The sequence below is a fragment of the Lycium barbarum genome, chromosome 11 (assembly GCF_019175385.1).
Source record: "Lycium barbarum isolate Lr01 chromosome 11, ASM1917538v2, whole genome shotgun sequence".
In the NCBI taxonomy this organism is placed as follows: Eukaryota; Viridiplantae; Streptophyta; class Magnoliopsida; order Solanales; family Solanaceae; genus Lycium; species Lycium barbarum.
Genome location: NC_083347.1, coordinates 44,404,918 through 44,417,619, shown reverse-complemented (window position 1 = coordinate 44,417,619; position 12,702 = coordinate 44,404,918). Strand labels below are relative to the sequence as shown.

The 12,702-nt window shown below is 35.5% G+C and overlaps 1 pseudogene; it reads right to left on the bottom strand.

Moving 5' to 3' along the window:
* Positions 1 to 310: 310 nt before the first annotated feature.
* Positions 311 to 3,421, bottom strand: LOC132617102 (protein RER1D-like; annotated as a pseudogene).
* Between the last annotated feature and the right edge of the window lie 9,281 nt (positions 3,422 to 12,702).

Here is a 12,702-nt window from a genome sequence, read left to right as displayed (position 1 = left end):
ATGTTCATGATACATGCAGCTATGGTGTAATATCTTTAGTTACAGTGAGCTGAATTGCAACTAAATTTTTCCTTGGTAATTAGTTGTGGGCCTTGTGGCACATTTATCTACCTGTAACTGTGGATTTTGAACAGACTTCATCACAAAAACTTGCTTCAGGACTGCTTATATGTAACACGGGGGCGAATCCTATCTACAATTTCTGATAAACTAAGATTGGAGATCAATCCACCGAAGAACAAAGCATCGAAAGTCCTAACCTGGAGCAACTGTCAAGGAAGAAAACATCACCTAATCTTTTGTGCAATGGTGATAATAACAGAGTTTTTTATACCTGAATCCATGTAAGAAATCAAAAGGAAACAACAAAAGAGTTCATGCTAACTCTCTACACTTGCTTTTACATTTGCAGGAAGCACATCTCCATATCTCGCAACATTTACATATGCATGAGATACATGTTCAAGAAGAAGAATATTTACACGAGTTTCTCAGAACAAAGGAGGGGACATCCACTACCCTTGAAAAGACGCAAGGATCGACCCTGACATTAGTCCCCTTTTAAGCCACTACTGCTTCTCAATCAGATTTATTCCCATACTTCTGCACAATCCAGGAAGATTAATTTATTATACAGATAACTTGAGATAACTCCCATTCAAGTGAAAAGATTACGATATCTTTAGCTTATCCATATCATAAGCTAAAGATAGAAATAATGACATAACAAAGAGAAACAGCACAAAATACTCTCACATAAATTCCATTCAAGTGAAAAGCTCTTTACCTTCTTCCTGAATGGATCATACTTGTATCTAATCATATGTGTGATCTGACGCTTCATAGTGAGGACCAAGAGAAATATCCAGTAACATAACAATATTGGCCAGAACACCGGGACATCAAATATAGAACAGAAGGTCATCAAGAAGGCTACGATGAAAGCTTTTGTTGTTGCATACCTGAAACAATAGGTAAATATGAAAGGAAATTGCCTTTAGGGAAGGGATCATGATGAATACAAAAACACCAACTATGTCTCAGTCTCAAACAGTTCGGATCGGCTTTATGAATCTTAACTCCACTGAACAGCAAGGGGAAAGAAAGGAACTCCGCACACGCAACTACTATAACATTTATAGGGGTGTCAAATGGGAGGGTTGGCTGAATTTGGCGGTCAAAATGCGCTGAGTTAATAAATGGATTGGTCATTGACCGGCCCAAAGGTTACTTGGGCTGAAATGGGATGGGATAAATTGGCTAAACAATGGGTCATAGCCCAACCCGCCAACTCTCGCCAAATTTTAATTTCTTTGTTTGTTTTCTTATAATTTGTCTAATCACCTAACGATATTTTTTCTTTATTATGATTTTATATACTCCCTCTATCCCAATTTAAGTGTCTTACTTTCCTTTTTCGTCTATCTCAAAAAGAGTGCCTCTTTCTATATCTAGTAAGTTGACAATTCAAATATCCTAATGTCAAGTTTATAACCACAAGATTCAAAGGACATTTTAGTACATTCTACACATCTTTAATTTAGGACCACAAGATTCAAAAGTCTCTCTTTATCTCTTAAACTCTGTGTCTAGTCAAACTGCGACACTTAAATTGGGACGGGGGGAGTAACATATAAAGTACTTCTAAAAAATATTCTGACAAAGTTTCTCATTGTTCAATTTTGACTAAATATGAGCCCAACTTTTAGATGGGTTGAATTATGCGGGCCAAAATGAGCTAAATTAATACATGGGCGGGTCAAACTTGACCGGGCTGGGCCGTCATGTTTTCATGGACCAATTTTTCCACCACTGAACATTTAGGTCAGTTAACACAGGTTAATCCAGCATCCTTCCCCAGTTTGATTAGGAATCATCAATGCCTATCCTGTGTTACGCTACCTCGTGATTAGATGTAATGACTAGACTAGTCCTTATATCATACTAACTAGCAAGACCCATAATTTTTCATGTTTTGGAAAAAACTATTAGCCTACTCAGCCACAAGCTAATGACATTCACTATGCACAAAAGAACAACTCCTTATATTGCACAAGAATGCGTATTCACTACATCGCCAAATGAAATCATGATAAGTTGTTAGCTACAAACTTCAATTTTCGAGTTTAAATCTCTGTATCTTTACTGTCTAAAGCAAGTAAAGATGATCGCCACATTACAGAGTGGAACTATACCATAATATGAGTCACAGAACACTAGTTCAAAGAGAACTGCAAAGCCTAATCAACTAAGTAAATTGCTATAAGTAGGCATATTCCGTGTTATAATGATCTCACCAGAACAAAAACTCAGGCAGTCGACGATCAAACGGCCTAGATTCATCATTATCTTTAGGTGGTAAAGAAGAACCGTCCGGAGCTTCCAACTCAGGATCTTCCTTTGGTGACAGAATCCAATCAACAAATTCAAAATATAGGTTCCTACACCATATGAGATGACGTAAAATCCACGACCATAGTAAACACGCAAGATATATATTGATGCAGCTGCCAGTGTTCCGAGCCACCTGCGGAATGTATAAGGAGCAGACCTATCCAAATAGTAACGAAATGTCCTAGAAATTTCATTTTTCCACTTAGCTAGTGGTGATTGAACGGCATCTCCACCATCAACTTCGACTCCCTCCATGAAGTCAACTCAGAGACTTCTACGATCTAAGCAGTCATTGTTTTAAAAGGCAGTGTCAGGACTCGCCCCGGGGCTCGCCTCGAGGCAGGGCAGTGGCAAAACGCCCTGAGGCTAACGTGCAGGGCTTAGTTTCTATGAGGCTTACGCCCTAAGCGCCCAACCGTACGCCCTAAACACGCCTAACGTCCAACGCCCAGGGCTCGCCTAACAGTTCTTACCCAAATTATATTTTAAATTACTTAATTAAAATCATTCACACTCATAATTATTTAACAAAATAATGATACTTAATAGTTTTCCATCTATAGAAATAGAAGATTGGGTGTAACTCATATAACAAGTCATAGTATTGGATATTTACTATTTGAGAACGTCACGAGGGTGAATATCACTTAATTTTAAAAAAAAAAAAACACATAGCGGAATTGTACATTTTTACTTGTCATTGGTCATAAGTCCTATGTATCAGAATTATCATATAATTTTATTTTTTGTTCATGAAGAAGTTATGTTTTAATTGTAATATTGATAAATTTTATTGATTATTTACTTATACGGAGATAAAATGAATAGTATGATAGTAATAGTGTTTTAAGAAACTGTATTTTTTTCCGTGTTTAAAAGTTAAAATGTTAGAATTGTTTTACATTTCATAATAGCTTTTATTTCACTGTATTGTTTATACTTATAAAATTATGTTATATAAAATTACAAGTTATAAGCGGTGTATAATGGATTGCTTTGATCATTTTTTGTGAGAATCAAGCGCGCGCGCGCTCACACACACGCGCACGCGCGCGCGCGCACACACACGCGCACACGCACACGCACGCGCGCGCACACACACACACACACATATATATATATATATATATATATATATATATATATATATTTCATTTATTTACAGTTTTCTTTTATTTTTTTATATAATTTTACCTATTTAAAAATATTTATTGTAATTATATTATTTTAAGAAATATTAAAAATTAAATACTCATGGGGCTTACGCCCCGTGCCTCGAGGCTTACGCCTCATCGAGGCGTATGTAAAACGCCCGCCTTACACCCGCCTTTTAAAACACTGGCACATGAAAGTAGAACCATTAAGATAACAAAAAAGGATCATTAATCCAATTCCTCTTACATCCTAATACAATAGAACTGCAAAAGAGGAAAAAATATATGAACTGGCCTGCAAGTTGCTGCCATAATTCTCTGGCGCCAGAAGTAAAAATTCTCTGCCACAATTCTTTCCCAAGATTAATTCCCTTTTAAGCCTTTCTTTCGTTTTAGACACTTTTTTCAGGGGAACTCCAGCAGTCCTCGGCACAGTTTTTAGTATTCAAGTTAATTCTGTTTAGCCCAGTTATGGTGGTTGATGACACAATCTATTCTGCAGTAGGTTTTAAGTCATATAATATTATTAGAAGTGAAACTAGAGCTGGGCTTGGTACGAATAGACGGAACGTAGAAGAAATCTGATCAGAAGACTACTTTTAGCCGGAAGACGATGGTGTGGCTGTGTGATACTCTCAGACCTCATTTGTTTGCAACTAAGGGAGGTCTGAATCTGAATCATTCAGATCTCAGTCCATTAAATGCATTTTTTTATTTTTTATTTTTTAATTTTAGCACTTATTGGGTCTGAAGACATCTGATTCGCTCAGATCTGAGAAGAAGTCTTAAAATTGTTCAGACCTTAAGCACACGCTCTTTTCTTCATCAAACTGATGCTTCAAAAGTTAAACGCCATTCTCTGTTATTTGTAAGATACATACAGTATTGATTCTTATGGATTTGTCGGACTCGAAAGTTTTGATCTCTTCCATCTAATCTTCTAGTGAAACTTTTGATCTCTTCCATCTATTCTTCTAGTGAAGAGATGGGTTGCCATTGAAGGTAAAAAAATACCATGAGAAGTTGAAAACCCATTTGTGTCTGACACCAATTACAATGAAAATCATGACAAATTGTGATCCTTAACCTTCAATGAATTTGGATCTCTTATTCTCTACTCCTATTTGTTCTCTTATTTCATGGCAAATTTAGATGAAAAGTTTTCTTCTCCTTTTTTCTATCAAAATTCTAATGGGTATGTCTGTGTGAACCCATCACATAAGAGGGCATAACAGGGGGGTTGGGGAAGAAGGGGAAGGGGACTAGATGGACAGAGAATCCAAAGATGCACTCATTTGGTGGAGCTCTTCAATTAGATCTTTCTTTTTTTTCTTTTTTTTTTTTTTTTTTTTTTTTAGCTGGATCTTTCTTGAATATATGAAGTATTTTTATACTTCGATTTCGTATCTAATATAAAATGTTCATTTATATATTAATTTAATCTTTTAATAAAGTTTGATCTATTGTTATATTAATGTTTTCTAAAACAATTTGTTGATATAATGTTTAATAACACTTTTTATAATTCAAAAATAAAGATAAATTATACCTATTCAGATGTTGAGAAAACAAACAGTTAAGACTGTTTAGCATTCAGATCTTAATGCAATATCTTAATATTCAGATGTGCATTCACATTTAGACATTTTAATTTTAATAAAAACAAATGCAGCCTCAAGGAGGTCTCGAAAGTTAAAGGAAACTATGTCAAAAGAAGGAAGTATCGGGATCACTTCTCAGAAGAAAAATTCTTCAGCTAAAGAAACTACAACAAACATGGACGTTATATGACCATCATCCGCACTCAAGGTAGGAGGAGATCAATTATTATTGTTCTTGAAATGGCATTTAATTCGGGCTGTATGGATATTGCAGTTAAGATTAACACATTCGTTAATTACGCAGTCTAGAAGCCAGTTATAAATTTGTCTAAAGAAATAGAGGAAGATCTTCCTTACCGGACACTGTCAGGAGGAGTAAATGGACATCCATAGAAATTAATGATGTTGTGGTACAGGAAAAAGGAGGTAGTATATGTATCTCTGGAGGAACCAGTCAGACGCAAAATGAACTTCAATGCAGGAGGGTGGTCGGCAGAATTCCAAAAGAAACCTCTGATATTCCTACTCTATGAGAGATCTCGTTGTTGGGCTAGCCGCTCTTGGAAGAAAATGTCGTACGAATTGGTTGATGCTCAGCAGATGGCCTTCATCTGAGGCTGATAGATAATGGATGCTAATCTAATTGCAAACGAATGTGTAGATACAAGAACAACGAGCAAAGAACCTCGAATATTATGTAAGCTAGATATTGTTAAACAAATGGATCTTGGCCTAACTCAACCCCAAAAGCTAGCTCTTGAGGGGAGGATTTCCCAAAATCATATAAGGAGACCAAAGACCCTTAAACCCACCAATGTGGGACTCAAACAGATATTGAGAAGGCATATGTCCACTTAAACTAGAACTTATTTGCTAGGAACGTTTTTGAGGATGGGCTTTGGAGACAAATGGATTAGTTGAATCAAATTCTGTATCAGCACATTCAGATTCTCAATTCTTGTTCGTGGCTCACCAGCAGGTTTTTTTCCTTCCCAGAGAGGCTTAAGGCATGGGACCCTATGTCCCCCTCTTTTGGTCATTGCTATAGAAGGTCTTAATGACAAGTTGAAGACTGCTCAAATAAATAACTGGATCAGGGGATTTAAAGTTAATTCCAAAGTTGGAATTCAATATCATGATCTCCCATCTTCAATATACAGATGATACACTGGTGTTTTTTGAAGCTGACAGAAAGCAACTACGGATGTTAAGAGTGATCTTCATTTTGTTTGAAGCCACATTTGGTTTACACAATAATTGGAACAAAGGTTATATATCAAATTGATAAGGAAGATGAGATCCACAACGTGACTGAGATTCTTGGAGGAAGAATAGGGGAATTACCAATAGTGTATTTGGGAATGCTATTGGTGGCCAAGAGTAAATCTAAAGGGATATGGAATGATACTTTAGAAAAATGTAAAAGGAAGCTAACAAATTGGAAGAATCAATATCTATCTACGTGGGGGGTGGAGTGGGGTGGGGGTAGACTGATTCTGATTAATTCTGTGTTGGATGCATTGGCTAACTATATGATGTCTTTGGTCCCAGCCCCTGTTAATGCAATGAAGAGATTGGACGCACTAAGAAGAAACTTCTTTTGGCTAGGGAACAGCGAGAAGAAAAGAATCCATTTGGTTAAATGGGCCTCCCTTACAGTCAGTAAGAAGGAATGAGGTTTTGGAATCAAGAATTTGAGAGTCCAGAATCACAGCTTGATGTTAAAATGGTTATGGAGATTTGCAGCTGAAGAACAGTCAGTATGGAAGGATGTGCTTAGAGATAAATATTGGATGGAAAGGAAATGAACAACTAACGCTGTGAATAGTCCTTATGGGGTAAGTCTCTGGAAGTCTATCGAACTTCTGACCTAAACTCATGAACAAGTCCACATTCAAAGTTGGGAACAGTACGAAGATATTCTTTTGGGAAGATAACAGCCTTGGCCAAGGATCCTTGAAACAACTCTTTCGATATTCACATTTTAAATCAACAGCAACCAGCAACAGTGGGAGAGGTTTGGGCAAATTCGGGATGGAATCTAAGCTTCAGTCTTCAGAAGACTATTATATGACTAGAAATTTGGCAGAGTAACAGAGTTTTATAATGTCTTGGAACAGTTTAAAGGGACCTCAACTAGAAAAGATTGTATGATCTGTCAAGGGCATAAGCAGGAGAACTTTTCAGTTAAATCAGCTTACAAGGAATTCAGCTTGTCAACCAATCTAATTGGGTGCTGGCCATCGAAGCTAATATAGAGAATTAAGATTTAATATAAAGTGGCTTGCTTTACGTGGTTATTGGCAAAAGAAGCAGTTTTGACCCACGATGATCTTATAAGGAGAGGCTACCAACTTTGCCCTAGATGTTAATTACGTGGACAGGAGGCACAGACAACAATTATCTTTTTTTCAATTGTAACTGGACAGGTCAGTTTTGGAGAATATTCATTAATTTGAGAGGTATCAAGTGGGCTATGCCAATGAGAACACTTGAGGTTCTAACATGCTAGACAGAGAGGGTATCTCTTTTAGTCAGAAAGAGATGGAGGATTATCCCTGCTTACAATTGGTGGACGATAAAAATTCAAAGATGTTTCGAAGACAAGTCCATTAACATCCAGTAACTGAAAATGGAATACCTAGGCTTGTTCTATTTTTGGTGTAAACAAGAATTTTTAGAAGATCATGAATCTATTTTTGATGTATCAGAATCCTTGTGAGAAGAAAAACGATTAGGAGTAGTTTTTCCCTTTATTTCTCTTGTAATTATGGGAGACTACGCACCCTTTGTGTAGTTTATTATTAATAAACATATTTAATAAAAAAATATGTTACCTTCTCAAAAAAAAATATTTTTACCAGTTAATAGAGAAGAAGGAAAACCCAATTGGGCCATATTCGAACTAGTAAACTATGCAGTTAGAATTGCGGTCTCTTAGGCATTGGGTTATACCCACTAGAACTGGGCATTACCAATAAGAACTGAATATCCAACATATTCTTTTTAAGTCAATTTCAGCAGCGTCTTTATACTACCCCGCAAAGGTGGAGGTAAGGTCAGCGTACAATCCTACTCCCCCAAAACCCCACTTGCGGGATTACACTGGGTATGTTGTTGTTGTTTAACAGCGTCTTTACAGGATTACTAATGCAGTCCAGTAGTTGCAATTTCACTTGCATCATATAGACGCAGTGTTCTAATACAACCAAAGGTCCACCCCTTTTTTATCTTCCCCTCTCCAGGACCACCCCCCACCCAATTTTGTTTTAAAAATAAAAAAGTAACAACAGGAAAAAGATAACATCCTTGTTAGATTGGTTTTTGACCAAGTAATGTTAAAGATAGCTCTAAATTCATGATTAATAAACTGGGATATAGACTTACATAGTTCGATTGTTCAACACTATAACATGGATAAAAATAAGAGATAATGGTAAAAAATACACCAGAACTATCATTTTTTCGCAAGTTTCACACCCCAACGATTAGTTGTCCTTTTTCCTACATGAACTATCACCACTATTCCCTCTTCCTACCTGAACTATCACCATCTATGTACTATTAAAACACACACCTAATTGAGTAGATGATGATAGTTCCGGGAAAGAAAAGGGAACAATAAATAGTTGGCCTAACCGGCTTCGAGGTGTGTTTATATACACAGACGGGGATAATTCATGTAGGAAAACGGAACAACTGATAAGTGGGTTGTATTCAGGTGGGTTTTTGAATATTAACTCATAGTATTGGAAAATGTTAAATTTCCACTTGTAGTTAAGCAATCAGGCGTCAACAGATTAAGGAAATGCCAATAAAGAGTGAAAAAGAAGGTTGATAACCATGAAATAATAATTAGTATAAGGAAGTGTTAATAAGCAGGAAGATACCTGAGATTGTGGCAGTTGAGAGAATTACCGATTTCTGATCGCCCACTAACTTAACGATCGACGTTTCCTCAGAATGTTGAAACCGACTGGAAATGGAAGCGGTCTTCTTAGTTAAAAAATGCTCGCTCCCACTCTAAGAACGTGTGATGTAAAACAAGTGAATTCGAGCAAGTAAGTAAGTAGGAAGATTTAACTTACGGTGACAAATAACTCTACTAATTTTTAACGGTGACAAGTTTGACCAGTCAAGGTTAAATTGGTCTTAAAAATATAATTAAGTTAAATAGGATTGAATTATAATTTTTAAAACTTCTTAATTTTTTACAAAATACAAAAAGATCCCAACTTAATCTCAAAAAAACCTATCAGCACCCCATCTACTCCTCCGACCCCTCCTCCCGCCCCACCCCCTAATTTTTTTAAAAAAAACAAGTTTTGATATTTTTTATTTGCTTTTTCATCGGCCCCTCCTCCTCCTTCTCCTCCTCCCACCCCTCCCCCCCCCCAGGCCCTAAATATTTTTTTTTAAGTTTTGATATTTTTTATTTGCTTTTGTACCAGCCCCCTCCTCCTCCTCCTCCCACCCCTCCCCCCCCCCCCCCCAACAATTTTTTTAAAAAAAAAGTTTTACATTTTTTTATTTGTTTTTTTCACCAGCCACCCCCCTCCTCGTCCTCCCACCCCCTGCCCCCCCCCCCCCTAATTTTTTTTTTTTTTAAGTTTTGATTTTTTTTAACAGCCCCCACTCCTCCTCCTCCCACCCCTCACCCCCTCGCCGCCCCCCCCCCCCCCCCCACAAAAAAAATTAAAAAAAGTTTAGAAAAAAATTTCTTTTTATTTTTTTGCACCCACCATCCTTCCAAAAAAGAAGTTTTGCAAAGTTTTTGTTTTTGTTTTTTTTGTACCACCCCCACCCAAAAAAATGATTTTTCTTGAAAAGAAGTTTTGAATTTTTTTTTTTTTTGGTTTCTTACTTCCCCACCCACCCAAAAAAAAAATTTTAAAAAAAAGTTTTGAAAAGTTTTTATTTTTGGTTTTTTGCACCCCCCACCCACTCTAAAAAAAAAATCTTGTAAGGAAGTTTTGAATTATTATTTTTTTGGGTTTAGGAAAAGTTTGGATAAAATCCAGGTTGTTGTTGTTGTGTGTTTGTAGTGAAATAGATGGTTTTTCTGTTGTTGTCCTGGTATGGTTCAGGATTTAGAAAAATATATCCAACATATAGTTTTTTTTGTTCTTGTCCTGGTATTTATCTGGTTCTGTTTGTAGAAGATAACCAATAGATTTGTAGTTGTTGCAACAAGTTCTACACTTTTTGCAACAAGTAGACAATCTGTTGCAATGACTCACTAATCTGTTACACATAGCTTCAATCATTTGTTTCTGTTTGTAGAAGATATCCAACAGATTTGTAGTTGTTGCAACAAGCTCTACGCTTGTTGTAACAAGTAGACAATCTGTTGCAACAACTACAAATCTGTTGGACATAACTTCAGTTATTTGGTTCTGTTTGTAGAAGATATCCTACAGATTTGTAGTTGCTGCAACAAGTTCTACACTTGTTGCAACAAGTAGACAATTTGTTGCGACAACTACAAATCTGTTGGACATAGCTTCAGTTATTTGGTTCTGTTTGTAGAAGATATCCTACAGATTTGTAGTTGTTGCAACAAGTTCTACACTTGTTGCAACAAGTAGACAATCTGTTGCGACAACTACAAATCTTTTGGACATAGCTTCAGTTATTTGGTTCTGTTTGTAGAAGATATCCAACAGATTTGTAGTTGTTGCAACAAGTAGACAATCTATTTATGAATCAACAAATGTTGAGGAAAGATATAGTCTAATTGATAGCCAAACTGACAATCAATCCTCAGAAATAGATGAAGAACAGAGCCAAGAAGCAGTAGATACAAATGAAGAAAGTGAAGAAGAACTAGAAGATGAAGAAACTAATGATGGAAATGAAGGAGATGGAGTAGATCAAGGAAATCTGCTACACCCCAGAAGGCAATTACTGAACAAATTAATACTTAAGTTGTGGTATTTGGAGCCAAGGTGGTTGTTTAACAATTTCTGTTTTTTTTTTTTTTTTTTTGTCCTTTATGTTATTTGTGAATGATGTTTATGAACTTATTTATTTTGATTAGTTGTGGTATTTGGAGCTAAGGTGGTTGTTGAACAATTTTTGTTTATGAACTTATTTATTTTGCTTACTAATTGTTGCAACAGATGCATACAATTTTGAAGAAGAAGTTGCAACAAGCTACTAATTTGTTTCAACAAGTTACTAATCTGTTTCAACAAGCTATTAATCTTTTTAAACAAGTTGCTTAGTTGTTGCAACAAATTACTCACCTTGTTGGAAAAAAATCAAACAATTGCTTAAATTATTGCAAAAACTAAAAAATATATCGCAACAGATGAGTTAATTATTGCAACAGATCATACATTTGTTAAAGAAGTTGCAACAAGCTATTAATCTGTTTCAACAGATGGATCAGATGTTTAAGCAAGTTGCGTAGTTATTGCAACAGATTACTCACCTTGTTTGAATTACTGCAACAACTTACTCATATGTTGTAGCAGGTATCTCATATGTTGCAACAACTTACTCATATGTTGCAGTAGATATCTCATATGTTGCAACAACTCCTCCATTGTTGCAACATATTCACGATATTGATCACATTGAACTCCTTTGTTTATACTAAATAACATTGAATTCATTTTTTTATCACTAAATATGGTCGAATTAAGTGCTTCACATCAAATCACTCTAATAATCACTCGATTTAGGAAGAATACACTTAGAATTGTCCATCTAATCCATGAAATTACTATCTAATCCATTAAGGATGTTAGTAGATATATATATTCATCACTAAATATCTTTAATTTCCTTTGTTTATCACTAAATATGGGTGAATCAAGTAGTTCACATCAATTCACTCTAATGATCACTCGATTTAGTGCATACTGACTTAGTGGATCATCTTTCCTAACTTAAAATACATCAAATTGATTAAGTATTATACATTGATCATTAAATATCGTTGATTTCCTTTGTTTATCACTAAATATGGGTGAATCAAGTAGTTCATGTTACACCCTATTTTGAACGGGGTCCAATATAGTTTGCAACTTCCCGGTTCTTCTAACTAGTATAAAAGGGTTAGAGTCGCCACCTTATTTTTTAGGAAAATCAGGAAACCTATATGTACTTGTGTGTCTACTTCATTTTAGTCCACGAAACCTATAAGATTCTAGATAAGGGTTTTATTTACCCCAAGGGGAAGGTATTAAGCATCCCTCAGAGCCTGTCCGGAGACAGTCCTTAAACTTAATTTAACTGAACACAAGGGGGGGATTATCTATCTGTTTATCATTATTATTACCTGTTTTCAAAATGTTATGACTTCATGAAAAGCTACACTAAGTGATAATATACTAAGTATATACAGTGTATAAAAATGTATTTATATCAAGTATCAAGTATTCATAAAGAATATATAGTAAAAAAGAATATATAAAAGAGTATAAAGAGAATGTACCTCGTAAGTATAAAAGTATATCTGTTAGTACAAATAGTATATATATATGTTAGTGTAAAGAATGTGTAACTATATTAAGAATATAAAAAAAAATGTAAGACTATGTAAA